Source organism: Zonotrichia albicollis, chromosome 1, assembly GCF_047830755.1.
Source record: "Zonotrichia albicollis isolate bZonAlb1 chromosome 1, bZonAlb1.hap1, whole genome shotgun sequence".
Lineage (NCBI taxonomy): Eukaryota > Metazoa > Chordata > Aves > Passeriformes > Passerellidae > Zonotrichia > Zonotrichia albicollis.
The window spans coordinates 78242556-78256929 of record NC_133819.1 but is presented as its reverse complement, the minus strand read 5'-3'; the positions used below and the strand labels follow the sequence as shown (position 1 = coordinate 78256929).

Sequence of the window (14374 nt, the reverse complement as noted above, 5' to 3'; positions counted from 1 at the left end):
GCACATATCATAGTGAGCTGTAACAATCTCACAAGAATATTTTCAGCAATTATCATAACTAGATACAACTCAGGAGTCCATCAAGGGATACTTAATTGGTTTGAAATAATTATCTAATCATAAAGACTGTGCATAATTAATAACAAACAAAATCTGCAAATAGTCAGCTGTCTCCCATTAATCAGTACTGTGCAAATCATCTGTATCATCTAGTTATGTAAAAATTGTTTGAAGAGCCTGAGGAAATAATAAAATTTTACAATGATGTCTTGAGCTAAGTACTCCTTCCAAAGGAATAAACATTGAAAAAAAGTCCATGATGATAAGTTGGTGGAAATGAATAGCTCTCTTTCAATAGCAGGCAGGTAGAGCAACCTAGCTCACTTCCATTCCTCTCATTGGACTCTTCCTGATTGTCCAAAAGACCGAGCCAGGATCAGTGCTAGGAGGGAAAACAGAGGCCCTTCTTTGCCTGAAATTCTGTTAAACTCTGCCTGGAACACAAAGACTCACAAGGCCAGAAAAAACATGAAAGAACAAAGATGGCATGAAAAATATCCTGACTTAAATTTGGGGTAATAAATTGAATTTTATCCTTATGTGGTTTTTTTTAATGTTTTTCATGGCATTAGAGGAAGTAAGATCAAAAGAGGCAGATATTCCTTAGAAACACAAAAACTACAGGAGCTGACTTTGTATCTTATTCACTTACTTTGCTCCCCTATTTTTTTTAACTGCTGTAATTCCTCTTCTCTTGATTATACATTCTAACAAGAACATTCCATTTTTAACCTCACTTAAAAACCAAACAAAACAACTCTCCCAAAAACCCTATAAATCTGCTTCCTCTAGCTGAAAAGTCAATAGAGTTATCATGCTTTAAGAAGCACACAGATTCCCGCTAATCCATTTCTAACAATTGTTTAAAAATATAGAGTATTCTTCCCATTCCTGCAGGAATACATAGCTCAAACAGATTTTTTGTCAGTAAAGACAGAGGGAATGTTTTAAATAATCAAAAGTAAGCTTCTTCTGAAATGCATTATTTTCCCACTCCCAACACACATTGCAAATCAATATTCATTCTGTGTGTTTTTCCCAGCACATCCTCTGCAGAGTGTTCAAACAATCTTTAATGAATCCTGCACTCTATACTTATTCACTATGGCTTTCTTTGTACATTCAGAAAGGGACACACGACTGAAAATTACAGCAGACAGAAATATAAGGTGTGTTAGGAAGAGATAAGTTATTTTCAGAAAAGTAATTTCAATTATTACTAACAATCTGTGCCAGTGTCGCTCTGCGGGCTTCAAAGAGTTCTTGTAAGAGCAAAGACAATGTTTTACTCACTGTCAGCAACTGTAGTTATGCAGGAATTAGCTGATATGAACCACCATATAGATGAAAATAGCATTTATACTCTGAGTGTAAAAGAAAATGAGATGCTCTGTTACCTAAATTAGTTGAATTAAATTTTCATTGCCCTCACTGAATATTAATCACTCACACAGTTTGTCTTCATATTGTACCCAAAATCTTCTCTAGTTCTTATACATGTATACCTCAAATCCCTTTCCTTTTACATATATTTAGAATCATATATCACAGAATGACAGAGTAAGCTGGGTTGGGAGGAGCCCCCATTCGAGTCCAACTCCCGGCCCTGCACAGCAGCAGCCCCAAGAGTGACACCATGTGCCTGAGAGAATTGTCCAAATGCTTCTTGAGCTCTGTCAGGGGTGGTGCTGTGACCACTTCCCTGGGCAGCCTGTTCCAGTGCCCAAACACCCTCTGGGGTGAAGAAATCTCTGCTAATATCCAACCTGAACCTCCCCTGACACAAGTTCAGGCCATTCCCTCAGGTACTATCACTGGTCACTGGAGTGAAGATCACTGGAGATGAAGATTTCTCTTCATCTTCCCCTCAAAAGAAAATTTCAGACTGCAATGAGGTCCCCCCTCAGTCTCCTCTTTTCCAGGTTGAACAGAACAAGTGACCTCAGCCACCCCTCATAGGCCTTCCCCTCAAGGCCTTCCAACATCCTTGTTGCCCTCCATTGGACATTCTCTAATAGTTCAATATAAACTGCACATATTATTCAAGGTGAGGCTGCTCCTGTGCAGATGGAGTTTAAGGTTAAACTCAGTACATTCTAAAGGAAGAAGGAATGATGCTGTCGAAGAGAATACTACAGTATATATTATTGCAATTTACAATTCTAGCAGTCCTTGTACATTAGTTTTACAGAATGTGTTAAAGCATGAAAGTGTTTTCCTAAATAAAACTTTTATTTTTTTTTCTGTTTAAGTCAAAAATCTAACCCTGAACAAGCCAACCCCCAATCTAAGCAGCACATCCTTAGTGGACAAAAAAGATTGCAATATCTGAAGAATGCACCTTATGGTGGAGAAATGCAATGATATTTACTTTTTAAAAAATTATTAACCAATAGGAGCTAAAAGGTAGAGCTGCCTGTCTCAAACACTGTTAAGGACACAGAAAGGAGGAATTTATGATAGGAAAGTGCCAATTCCAGGCCTGGCAGAGGCTTGGCAGAGATCTGGCTAGCTCATCCCGTTCAAGGAAATCAGACAAAATTCCCCCACTGAGAGACTGTGAGAAGAAGCAACTGCTCATATGCATGTCATTGGTCAAACAAAGGTTCCCCCAAGTTATGGGAGAGATGGAATCTGTCACCACCAACGACCACAGCAGACCCCCAAACTGGCCTCTGTGGATGCATGGAACTTGGGCTGTATAAAGGTGGCACAAGGGCTCAGAAGATAAATTCAATGATGTCAGACCGAGGGGGAGATTAATGAAGTTGGAAAGAGGGATATGTGATTGATAATGGGTACAGAGAATGCAAAATTGAGGGACCACAAGGATATTTGGCATAACTCCCAAGATAAGAAAGAAACTATAAAAACCACCTCAGCAACTGTCCTGAAATCAATTCCAGCTGGGTAAAAGGTAATTCCAGCAGTGGGAGATTGCAACCACTGAGTCAGGGACCACCAACCCAAGAAACCCACTGACTCAAAAGAAGAGAAAGACTGAGCATGCAGATTAATTACATAAGGAATGAGGGAATAATTTAACCAACAGAAGATAGAATACAAGTTATTAAGGAAACTGTGTAACATGTAGCCAAGAAGTATTGCTTTCCCTGTTTGCTAAAATTTATAAATAGTGAAAAGATTTGATAGTGGTGGATTCTGTGGACTCAGCACCTCTTTCTGCACAGAACCTACCAGCAGAAGGCTGAGCTGAGTCCCCTGTCTCACCACCAAGAGCCCCAAAGTGATGGAGAACACCACTCACCTCTCTCTCACCATCCCTCTTTTCCTCACTTCTGTACCTCATGTCCAGCTCTCCCTCTGCTCTCTCTCCCTCCCCCACACCCCGACAGGTCTTCTGCCTCTCCCTCTCCCTTTTATAGTTCTTTCTGACTCTCTATCTCACATTTATTGTTAAAAAACTCCATATGGGTGACTTTGGCATATGGTCTCGTTTGCACCTTAATTTGAACAGAGGCATATCCTGCTTGTTGTATCTTAAAATTAGTGAAAAGAAAAATTCACTCTGTGCTTTTTTATGTCTAGAGGTTTGCGAATGATAACATTTAGCATCCTAGTCAGTTGCTTTATAAATGCTTATGGGCAAAATCCAAAACTGTACTCATTATTTCTCATTATGACTCTTAAGAAAGCGGAAAAGTTTCATGGATGCCAAGCATGAGAGTTGCTATCCATTATTTCTGTGGAAGAGATTATATCCAAAAAGTAGAGCATAGGGTCCAAATGTTGATCAGAAACTATGTTAAGTCTTCCTATTTTTTAACCAACTGAAAAAGAGGTTAATGGGTATATTTCTTCAAAGCTTAAATACATTTCTACTAACTACTTTTCTTCATAAGTTCATTTGCTAATATACTTTGCAAAGTCAACTGATGAGTTTTGGACTATTCCTGGCTCTTGCAGTTCATCATCAGTAAGAAACAAATTAGAAAATCTCTGCTTGCATTCCTTTAATGCAAACTGGTTATGCAGTCTGGGTAGGAATTATTGTCTTCTGTCTCTGTTACATATATCATTCAATCAAGTCATCACTATGTTTCTGTGGAACTAAGTTTTTAAAGACACATATTTATTTCTAGACATAAGATTCTTCGCCTCATTTGTTTTCATACACACAAGGTACTGGTTCCTAATGTAGCATCCTATGACATTCCTGTGACAATTCAATTGAATTGAAAACACATATTAAAAGTGCTTCCATGTATTCACAATTCACCCATTGCATTTTTTAAATGCTTCTTGCTTTTTAGACCATTCACATTTCTTCAGGATGCATCAGAGCAGCTGAGCTACGCACCAGTTCATGGCAAGATGTCTTCAAGAATCTCAAATTATCTGAATCAATACCAAAAAGCCAAGATAGCTGTCTACAGACTAACTCGTCCTTCTTGCCAGTAGAGGTCCATCAAACAGAGGTGATATAACATTTCTTATTCCCATAACAATTCTTCTGATGGTACAAGAAACCTACAACATAAAAGGTTGTCCTCATTTCATTCATGGCCCATTTGCCTTCAAATGAGTGCATGGTGACCAACAACTAGTTTTCCTTTAAGTTCAGGGATTTCAAGTACTGCGGTAGTTCAGCTAATGCTTTATTTTCTCATGTTTTAGTATAATCTTTTATTGAAATGTAAGAATGTTTTTACTAAAAAGCAAATATTTGTGAGAGATGGATTATTTATTTATTTCCTAAAAACACTATGACAGGTGTTTACTGAGCATTTACAACCTATTTTTGGTTCACTGAGTATCATATGTGTAAAACTCTGTACTAAAATTAATAATAGAAATTTTAGCACTAACTCAGATGGAAGTTGTTTTGTTGCTTTTGCAACTAGTAATTCAAGGTTACAAATCCAAATTTTCTTATTTCATCTAAGTAAAAGGAACAGAAAATATGGACCACAGACAAAATAATATCCAAGATATATTGAAAACTTTTATTAAGTGTTCAGAGATTCAGAGAAAGAAATTTTTAGATGAAAATGAGACTGCTAAGACAATATGAAAGCTTATACTGATTACTTATTACATGCTTCATTACTTAATTAATCTACTACTTGCCTAAACTTACTTTCAGAATACAGAGCACATCATAATAAAAGTGATCGGGGTCTGTTTTGCTCAGTAAAAAAAGTATGTGAAAGGAAGCCAGCTAAATCTTATCACAGCAAAGCTTGTCTCCTGCTGACATGAAAGGGAACTGCTCAGCTAAAGCTCTTCAAAGGTTTTGAAGATGTACAGCATTGTAATAGTAGTCAAAGAGATCGTGAATTTGGGAATGTGTCATCTGATGAGTCCTCATATCTGAATGCCTTTATTCCACCTCTCCGTGTTACACTTTAACCTACTCAAAGAGAACATGCCAGTGTCACACCACTCAAGCAGCTGCATCTTTAACCATGAGTCACTGACATCAATCACTCTTGCTTTTTTAGCACACCAGAAAAAAAAAAACAACAACTGGCTTTGTTCCCTATAAGAGATGTTTCACTTTTATGTTAATGTGATAAAAGAAAATACAAAAGCAAACCAAAAATATTCAACATTTAAAAGAGTATAAAAAAACTTCTTGACATTCAATGACATTGAAAAAGACACCTGTAACATTCAGATTCTTAAAACAGTCTTCTCTAATTTGGCCATACATAACTGACACAATGAACACTGCTGCTATTTAGACACAGTACGAACAAAATAATGGCATATAGTAAGAAAAAATGAATATTATCTATATTAAATTTCTCAGTCTATGAGCAGGCGTGTGATTGAATGTGTTCCCTTTTTTTGTATGTTTGAAGATGGGGCATATGTAAGCATTTTGTGTAACCTTTTGAATGACATAGATGTGCACTCTAATGTAATGATTCTGAACTTGTAAATTGAATTAACTTCGTACAAAGCAAAAAAAAAAATATGTAACTTTTAAATCTATACATTCAGACAGCATTTAAAGCCTTAGAGACGTAAAAAATTCCAAGAATCCCAAATTAATCCAGGGCAAGACTAGCTGTGCAAAATTTTCTAGATAGGTCAGCTGGTTAAAAAACTTAAGTTTTATTTCTGTGGTTTCTAGTACTTGAACCCTGTTTTATTTTTTCACTGAGTTTAAGGTAAAATTTGCTTCCCAACTTTAGGTTAGATACTGCCTTCAATGAGTGCTAACGGAATTAAACATTTGAGTCTCATCATCCTTCCTCATAATTCAACCTGTTCAATCAACATCTATTTTTGTTAGGTTAAATTCATAGAAGAGCATCAAAATGAGTACATAATTCTCACTTTCTTATTTTATAAGTTAGGCAGCAATGAATGACACAGTCAGTCAGAGCTATCAAATCCTAAAATAAATAAACTTGGTTCTTGTTCCTTATAGACGAATACTTCTTTATTTTTGATACAGCCAAGTGGTAAAAGAAGATTATGTTCTAATTGGAAATTATTTCCATCACAAAAAAATTATTTTTCTGTTTCATCAAAGAGCAAATAAATAAATAAGCATTGCTGGTTTTCATGGACTATGATTTTTAAAACACAGAATATTTTGTAAATGGATTCAAATGCATAATTTTGAGACAAGTTCAAGCATTGACACTCAGACTGAAGCAATTTTTAACTGAAAATTAAAATAACATTTATGCATTCTTTGAGAAAAATCAAAATCAAAATCACTACATTATGGTGAGAAGTGACATAAAGAGTGCATTAATTGTCTAATCTTTATCAGCATAATTTTTAAAAGGTTAAGTCTGTAATCTGAGTAGAATATGTAGGTATAATTTAAATGTTACAGCTAGCTTTCCCCTATTTTGTAGTTTTACAGTTTGTGGTTTTTATTATAGCTTTCCTATTTAAAATGCTTTCCCACCAACCCAGTTTTTTTCTTTAGGTTTAGAAATTAAGTGAAAGAATAGATATCAAAACCCATTATGCCAGACAACAGGAATTAGAAGATATTAGAAGATCTGCCTTACCTGAGTCTCTTACTCTTCATCTAATTGAATTAAAAATAATTAAGGCTATATGTATGAAGAACAAAGTATGTGATATAGTAAGAAAAATGAGACAATATAAAAGTCAGTCAGGTGGATGATAATAATAGAACCTGACTGTTTGAGTACCATTTAACTGGCTTTATATACTTTAGTAATTGGCTGCCAGACACCATTCTTGACCACTTTAACCAGGCTAATAGTACAACATATTTAGATGATCCAACCAATTCTTACTTCTCCTTATGCTTCATAGTTGGGAGTAATACGGATCACTGAATAGCATTCTGAGAAATACTGAAAAGAATACCAAGAAAATGTTCCTTTGAGTTTTGTTTTTTTTGCTGAAATACTTATAAACACTGACTTAAATGGTTATAGACTGCAAAGGAGCATCAGACATTAGAGAAAAATGTGTTTATAGAAAAGAAAATCAAAATTATGGTGAAATAATTTTTGTTATTTACCTAAGACAGCACAAACACTTCATTGGACTTGAATGAACAAAACACATATACGAAAACACAAGATACTTACTTGATGACTAGCCAAGACCTTAGAAATTTGTTTTCCACCAAACAGTCTTGCAAGCGTCCACTGAAAACACCAAAATCCTGATTCAGTAGCTTTCACTGAAACAGAACAACAAAGTTTTAAACATGGTCAGAAAATATTGTTTTTCTTGGCATGATACTGTAGCAAACAGAAAACAATATAGCCATTGGACTTTCCTTTGCAGAAGAACATAGAGATGTTAAGATGTGCATCCTGGTAAACCCATAGAGTCTGAATTACGGTAATGCATGGATTTTTATTCTTAAGCAGGTGTTCAAAACTGGAACTCTAATTGAAATAATTAAATGTACAGCAGCAGTATTTTCAAGGTTTGTAAGTAGCTAGGAAATAACACGCAAATTCATATTTCATGCCAAATACCAGAAAATTAGTTAATTTGAAAACCTTTTGAATACAATCAAATTAATTAATCTCTTAGAGAAATAAAGAGGCATTGCTTCTGAAACTTCAGAAATCACTAAAAGTACTCAAACAATAAAAATAACCTAGTCCTGATTTTGGAAAAATTTAGAACTAAATCTGTTATAAAGATTCTTTTTCTTCATTTATATATGTTGCTTACCAGAGCTCCTCAAATATGCCCTGTATCAATGTAATTAAACAGTTTTCGTAGTTATTGTCACTTAATTAATCTCCCAGTACATGATGCCAATAATAATGAATACATCATACAAGAAAAAGTTAAATAAAGTTGTATTAAATCACCAAGAAATTATTTGGCATTGTTTATGTAAGGACCCTATCAGAATATCCAATGTCCTGTATGTACATTCCTAGTTAGTGTGAATCCATAATTGGAATCTAGTTATACAATATAAGAACTGAAATAAACTTACCTTTTTTTTTTTTTCACTTGATAAGCTTTAGTGTCTATGGATCTATGACACTGAAACAATCTGCTTCGTATGGAGGACAAGTCAGTTTTAAAAAACATGTGAAACAAAGAATTACCCATTGTACTGTAAATTGTACCAGTAAAAATGTGAACTTGCTTTACCAGGAACCTTTGTTAGCTTTATTAAAATGCAGTGCTTGCTTTAAAATACTCATGAATCATTCATAAGAAATAGGAAAACTACAGGCAAGCCTAACCCTTGGTTTCATACGTAGGTGTTTTGTTTTGCCCCCCAACAAGATATCAGTTTTCAAGTCAAGAAACCTTGCTACTGACAAACAAGTTTTCAAATATACCCTAAAGTCTGTGAACAAATGTTTGGGTCAAGGTATCATCAGAAATTGTAAAAATGGCTCCACAATAATGTCACTTTTACTTCCTCTCATTTGCCTCCTTGTAATATAACTGGTAAGTATCAGAAATCTGTAGTTACCCCAGAGAATCTATGAATAGCTAGAAAGCCAGCAGCACCTGCATTGCACAGTGTAAACCATTTATAGAAAAAGTGCCAACTGTCCCAGAAAAAGACTTCTGATACTTGGTTATAACTGAAATATGTTGCCAGTGGCATGGCTTAATTGCAAAAGGGTCTGTAATTCCTTCATACAACAGAAAAATATCAGTTTGGATTAATTTTTCCTTTTAAAGTATTATAAGATTTGCAGTCCTATCTGGGTTTTTTCCACATTCTCTTCTTCAGAATTTGAAAATTTGTTCATTGCTAAATTCTGTTTTAACCTTTGTATCATTTTCTGCCTTACATCCATTGATCTCTCTCTTAATGTTTCTTTCAATATTTCACTGGGATAATTAATATTTGGCTAGGGTTAATCTTACAGGAGCTGTCATTGATATATTTATGAATTATAATGCTATTAAGAATGACCACTGAGTTGTTCTTTGATCCTGATGTGTTTCTTACGACTATTGAGGTTCTGTTGAAACACTGAGATAGGTATAATTCATCATATAATTATTAATAATATACTAAGTTCATATGATTGCCATTGTGATTTCAATAAAATAATACATTGTAGTTATTATTAATATTAATATTATTAACATTAATTTAATTGTCAATACTAATCAATTACTGTTGTCATTATTAATTAGTTTTAGAGCTTTTTTCCTCTAAGCTACAGTATTCACAGTGACTAGAACCCAACACATTAAGCCATTGTGATGTATTTATTTATTTACTTTTATTAGTGTGCTTTCTTAAGATCCCAAATTTGTCCAAGAGTTTTTCTTCCTGCTCTACACTATTTTTAGGAATTCACAACCAACTTTCTTCCTTTTCATGTGGTGTGTAATTTACCTGGTATTAGACTGGTAATGATGTGCCAGAGTCCATTTTTTTTTTCTGGGTTTGCAAATATTCTGCTCAATGGTCTTATAAATAAGCCTAATATGCATTATAAATAATAAAATGTATCATAATAGGGAAAAAAAAGTTCTTGGTATATTGGAAATTACAAAGTTCTGGTTCAAAGGGCAAATGGACACTAGTGGTCAGCTACCAACTTCTTTTAGACAAACATTCAGAGTGAGAACACATTATAGGTGAGACTGGCTAAATATAGATGCCTAATGATATACAAATGGGACAGTCAGATATAAAAGTGGATTCGACTAGTTGACCTTTTGAGGTGGTCATCTGGCCATGAGTAAATATCACAAGACATCTAACATGACATTAAGGCAGCTAAATCCCACTCAGCTGTGCTGTGATGTTTTGAAACCAGATTTGAGATGAGTCCTGAGTATGCCAAAAGCAGTGAAATGAAATCACTAGAAAGAATATCTGTCCCTTTTAGAGGACAACTCCAGGAGGTGGTGTGTCACAGATTCTCAAGAGGAAATTAAAAAATGGCAGTGAAATTCTCCTGATTTTGAGACAATAGAAAGAAAAAAAAAAAAGAAAAAAACGGGAAAAAATAACCCTAAAACCCAAAAAAACTGCAAAACCAAAACCCCACAAAAAAAAAAAAAAAAAAAAAAAAAAAAAAAAAAAAACAAAACTAAGGGACATTATTAACTCAGCAAGCATGCTTTCCCAGACTAATTTCCCCTTGATTACTCAACTGAATAATATGCTGAGCCCTACTGCTAGCTCTGCTAGCTCCGCCTGCCAAACCTGGTGAAGAATGCAAATCTCCAGCTTCAGGGTGAGATGTTCTTGCCCTTTAGAGCATGGGATACAAAAAGATAATATTAGATATGTCAGAGTTGGGTAGCATACACCAAAGGACTGGTGACCTGAGAGGATGTATACAACCACAGATTTTGTAACTCCTCCCTCCTCATTTACTTTGAAGTGCTATATATTTGAAGATACTTTTTCTTCTAGAGTTCTTAACATTAAAGGGGGTATTTATCTAGAGAAGACAGCTTAATTACAGATAATTCATATTCCAGAATCATTTAACATTATTCTCAAAGTAAGTGAGATTAGTACTAAAGAACACACAATAGATTTTTTTTAGTTCTGCAAAACACCTACCAGACTTTCAAAGAAAAATTACCTCAACTCTTACCTCTCACAAGCAAAGCAATCCTTGTTGTTTTGTAAAATTCCTCATCAAGCAACACCATATGATATGCTCAAAAGTGTTAATAAACTAAAGTAATAAAAAATATGTAGCAAATTTCAGTTGCACACTTCAGTCTGTAAAGTTTATTTACACTAAATGAATTGAATTTCTAACCACACGGCCCTATGATGCAGTGCTGTCATTGTCATTAGGTAAAAATTAAGCCATTACCTCTCCACAGAGCCTGTACAGTCTCCATCTCTAGAATTTTTCAAAACCCTATTTTTTTGAGGGGCTCAGCCATCTGCTGTCAACCAAGTGGTTTGAGAAACCCATTGGTATACAAAACCTCCAAATTTCATTGATATTAATACAAATAAAATGTACACACACACCAGGCCATGTATTGTCTCTCTGTCTGTATTTCCTTATAAGAGATGATAATAATGAATTGATAAATATTTTCCTTTTCCTTGTTTTATGATTTTTTTTGGCTGAATTCTGAATTCCATGAAACTGGATGGGCAAATTCCCAGTGAATTTCATGTGGAGAATTTTTATCCTGTTCGCATTAGACAAAGCACAAGTGGAAATCAGGATTTTTAGGTTTTGATCATTTAAGTTCATGTGATTGCCACTGTGTTTTGAAGCAAATGTTTCCATATGCACTAAGGCATGTACAGGCATGCCTAAACTGAAGCATGCTGAGAACCTGAACTTTAGTAAGGCCTTTAAAAGTATCTCCCACAACATTCTCCTTGAAACCTGTGAGGAATGGCCAGTACCCCAGAGTCCTGTGGAGCTTTTCAGACGTACCTTGCAAGTTGGAGACATGGACAGAGAAGAACTATCTGAAGTTCAACAAAAACAATTGCAGGGTCCCTCACTTGGAGGACACATGGACCAGGACAGGCTGGGGCCTGACCTGCTGGAAAGCAGCTCTCTGAAGAACTTGGGAGTTCTGATAAACAACAAACTGTCCATGAGCCAGTAGTGTGTCTTTATGGCCAAGAAGGCCAATGGTATCCTGGGATACATTAGGAATAACATTATGGGTCAAGGGAAGTGATCCTGAATCTCTCCTCAGCCCTGGTGAAGCCACTTCTGGAGTGCTGTGCCCTGTTCTGGGCTCCCCAGTACCAGTGAGACATGGGCCTCCTGGAGCAGGTCCAGCAGAAGGCTGTGAAGATGATTAAGAGATGGGGTTGTGAGGAAAGGCTGAGGCTATCAGGCCTGTTCAGCCTCAAGAAGAAAAAACAGCTGGGACCATATACATGTCTAAAAGTACCTGAAGGGAGGATGCCAAGAGGATGGAGCCAGGTTCTGCTCAGTGGGGCCAAGCAATAGGGCAAGAGGCAGAAATGGATGCACAGGAAGTTTCACTGGATGAGAGGAAGAACTTCTTTATTGTGCAGATGGCTGTGCATAGGAGAAGACAGCCCAGAGAGGTGGTGGAGTCTCCCTCACTGGAGATCCTCAAGATTAGTCTGGATGCAACCTTGTGCAATGTGGTCTAGGATCACACTGCTTGAGCAGGGCAGTTGTATCCCATAGGACCCACTGTGATCCCTTCCAACCTGTCTCATTCTGTGCTTCTGAGAAACTTGTGGCTTGGACAGGGCCACTCATCCCTGGGTAAAAAGCTGGCTGAATGACTGGGAGCAGAGAGAAGTGGTGAATGGAGTTGCATCCAGCTGGTGGTTGATCACAAGGGCTCTGTACACAGACCAGCTCTGTTTAATACCTTTATTGATGATCTGAACAAGGAGATTGAGTGCACTCTCAGTTTGCAGATGACACCAAGTTGTGTGACGATGGTCACAAGGGTTGCAGGTGAAGAGAGGGACGAGAATGTTGATTCCATGTTCAGAAGGCTTGATTTATTATTTTATGATATATATATATTCTACATTATAACTATAGAAGAAGAAGAAGAAGAAGAATAGAAAGGAAAAGTTCTCAGAAGGCTAGCTAAGCTAAGAATAGAAAAGAATGAATAACAAAGATGTGTCTCGGCAGAGAGCATGACCCAGCTCTGCCATGAGTTGTCAGAAAATCCAAACAACCACAGGAGACCAATCACGGATCCACCTGTTGCATTCCACAGCAGCAGATAACCATTGTTTACACTTCGTTGCTGAAACTTCAGTTTCAGCAGAAAAAAATCCTAATGAAAGGATTTTAATGAAAAGATGTCTGTGACAAAGCTGGGCAGGAATGTTGATCTGCTTGAGGGTAGGGTGTCTTTGTAGATGGATCTGGAGAAAATGGCCTCAAGTTGCACCAGGGGAGGTTTAGATTAGATATTAGGAAAAAATTATTCTCTGAAAGATTGGTCAGGACAAGCCCTGGCAGGAATAGGCTGCCCAGGAAGGTAGAGTCACCATGCCAGGAAGTGTTCAAATGATGTGTGGATGTGGCATTTGGGGAGATGGTTTAATGGTGAACAAAGTAGTGCCAGATCCTAAGGGTATTTTCCAACCTTAATAACTCTATGATTCTGTGTGGATGCCTAATACAAGAGAAGGTGCTAACATGCTCAGCATTAGCTTTGGGATGAACTTGGATTCAACAGCAGATGATTCAGAATTTTATGTTTAAATAAGGTTCATATTAGGATATCTGATAGCAAGTAGAGGTGTCATCTTCTGACTAATACAACAAAAGTTTTCAAACGCTTCTGATTTCAATTCTTTTTCATGTGAAACTATGAAAAAGTCAGTACAGACAAAAAAAAAGAGAAGTTATTGACAGCTGTATCTAGTATTTCTATGCTAAGGCTTTTGTTTCTACTGTCTCAAAAGTGAGTCATCTACTAAGTCAACATTAGAACTCAGATCTCATTTGTATCTGTCTTTCTTTAGGACTTGAAATCTGAACAGGCCAGTATAAGCTGCTCTATCTGCAGGGTATAAGAAGGAATTCTTAGTATGTCTTTAGCATTAACATTTCTTACAAAGCATCTACTGACATCTTACAAATCTTCAGTGCTAAAGGTTTTCTAAAGTAAAAATCATAATGGATTTTTACAAACATTAGCTTTTAACTCTTCTTTTGTGTGGGAAATACTTTCTGCTTGACGTCTAAAACATTGAAGAAATGGTGCAGTGGAGAGCATTTGACAACTCAACAATCAGAACAGGTCAAAACAGCAGTGCTTAGAAAGCTTGCTGACATATCTGAATGTGTTGTTGTTGTTTTGTTTGTTTTTAGTATTGTTCTAGAAGTCTTATCAGAACAGAAAAAAAGACTGACTGACAAAATATATGGCCCTAAAAATGGAGGAAATG

The 14374-nt window shown here is 36.1% G+C and overlaps 1 protein-coding gene across 8 annotated transcripts in view; it reads right to left on the bottom strand.

The window, feature by feature from the left end:
• Positions 1 to 14374, bottom strand: part of CDH18 (cadherin 18) — a 491833-nt gene that overhangs the window by 376716 nt on the left and 100743 nt on the right. For all 8 annotated transcript variants that reach the window (XM_074545340.1, XM_074545332.1, XM_074545380.1 and 5 more), the window contains exon 2: positions 7617 to 7711. The gene's annotated coding sequence lies outside the window, so the exon portion shown is untranslated. The remainder of the gene's footprint in view (positions 1 to 7616; positions 7712 to 14374) is intronic.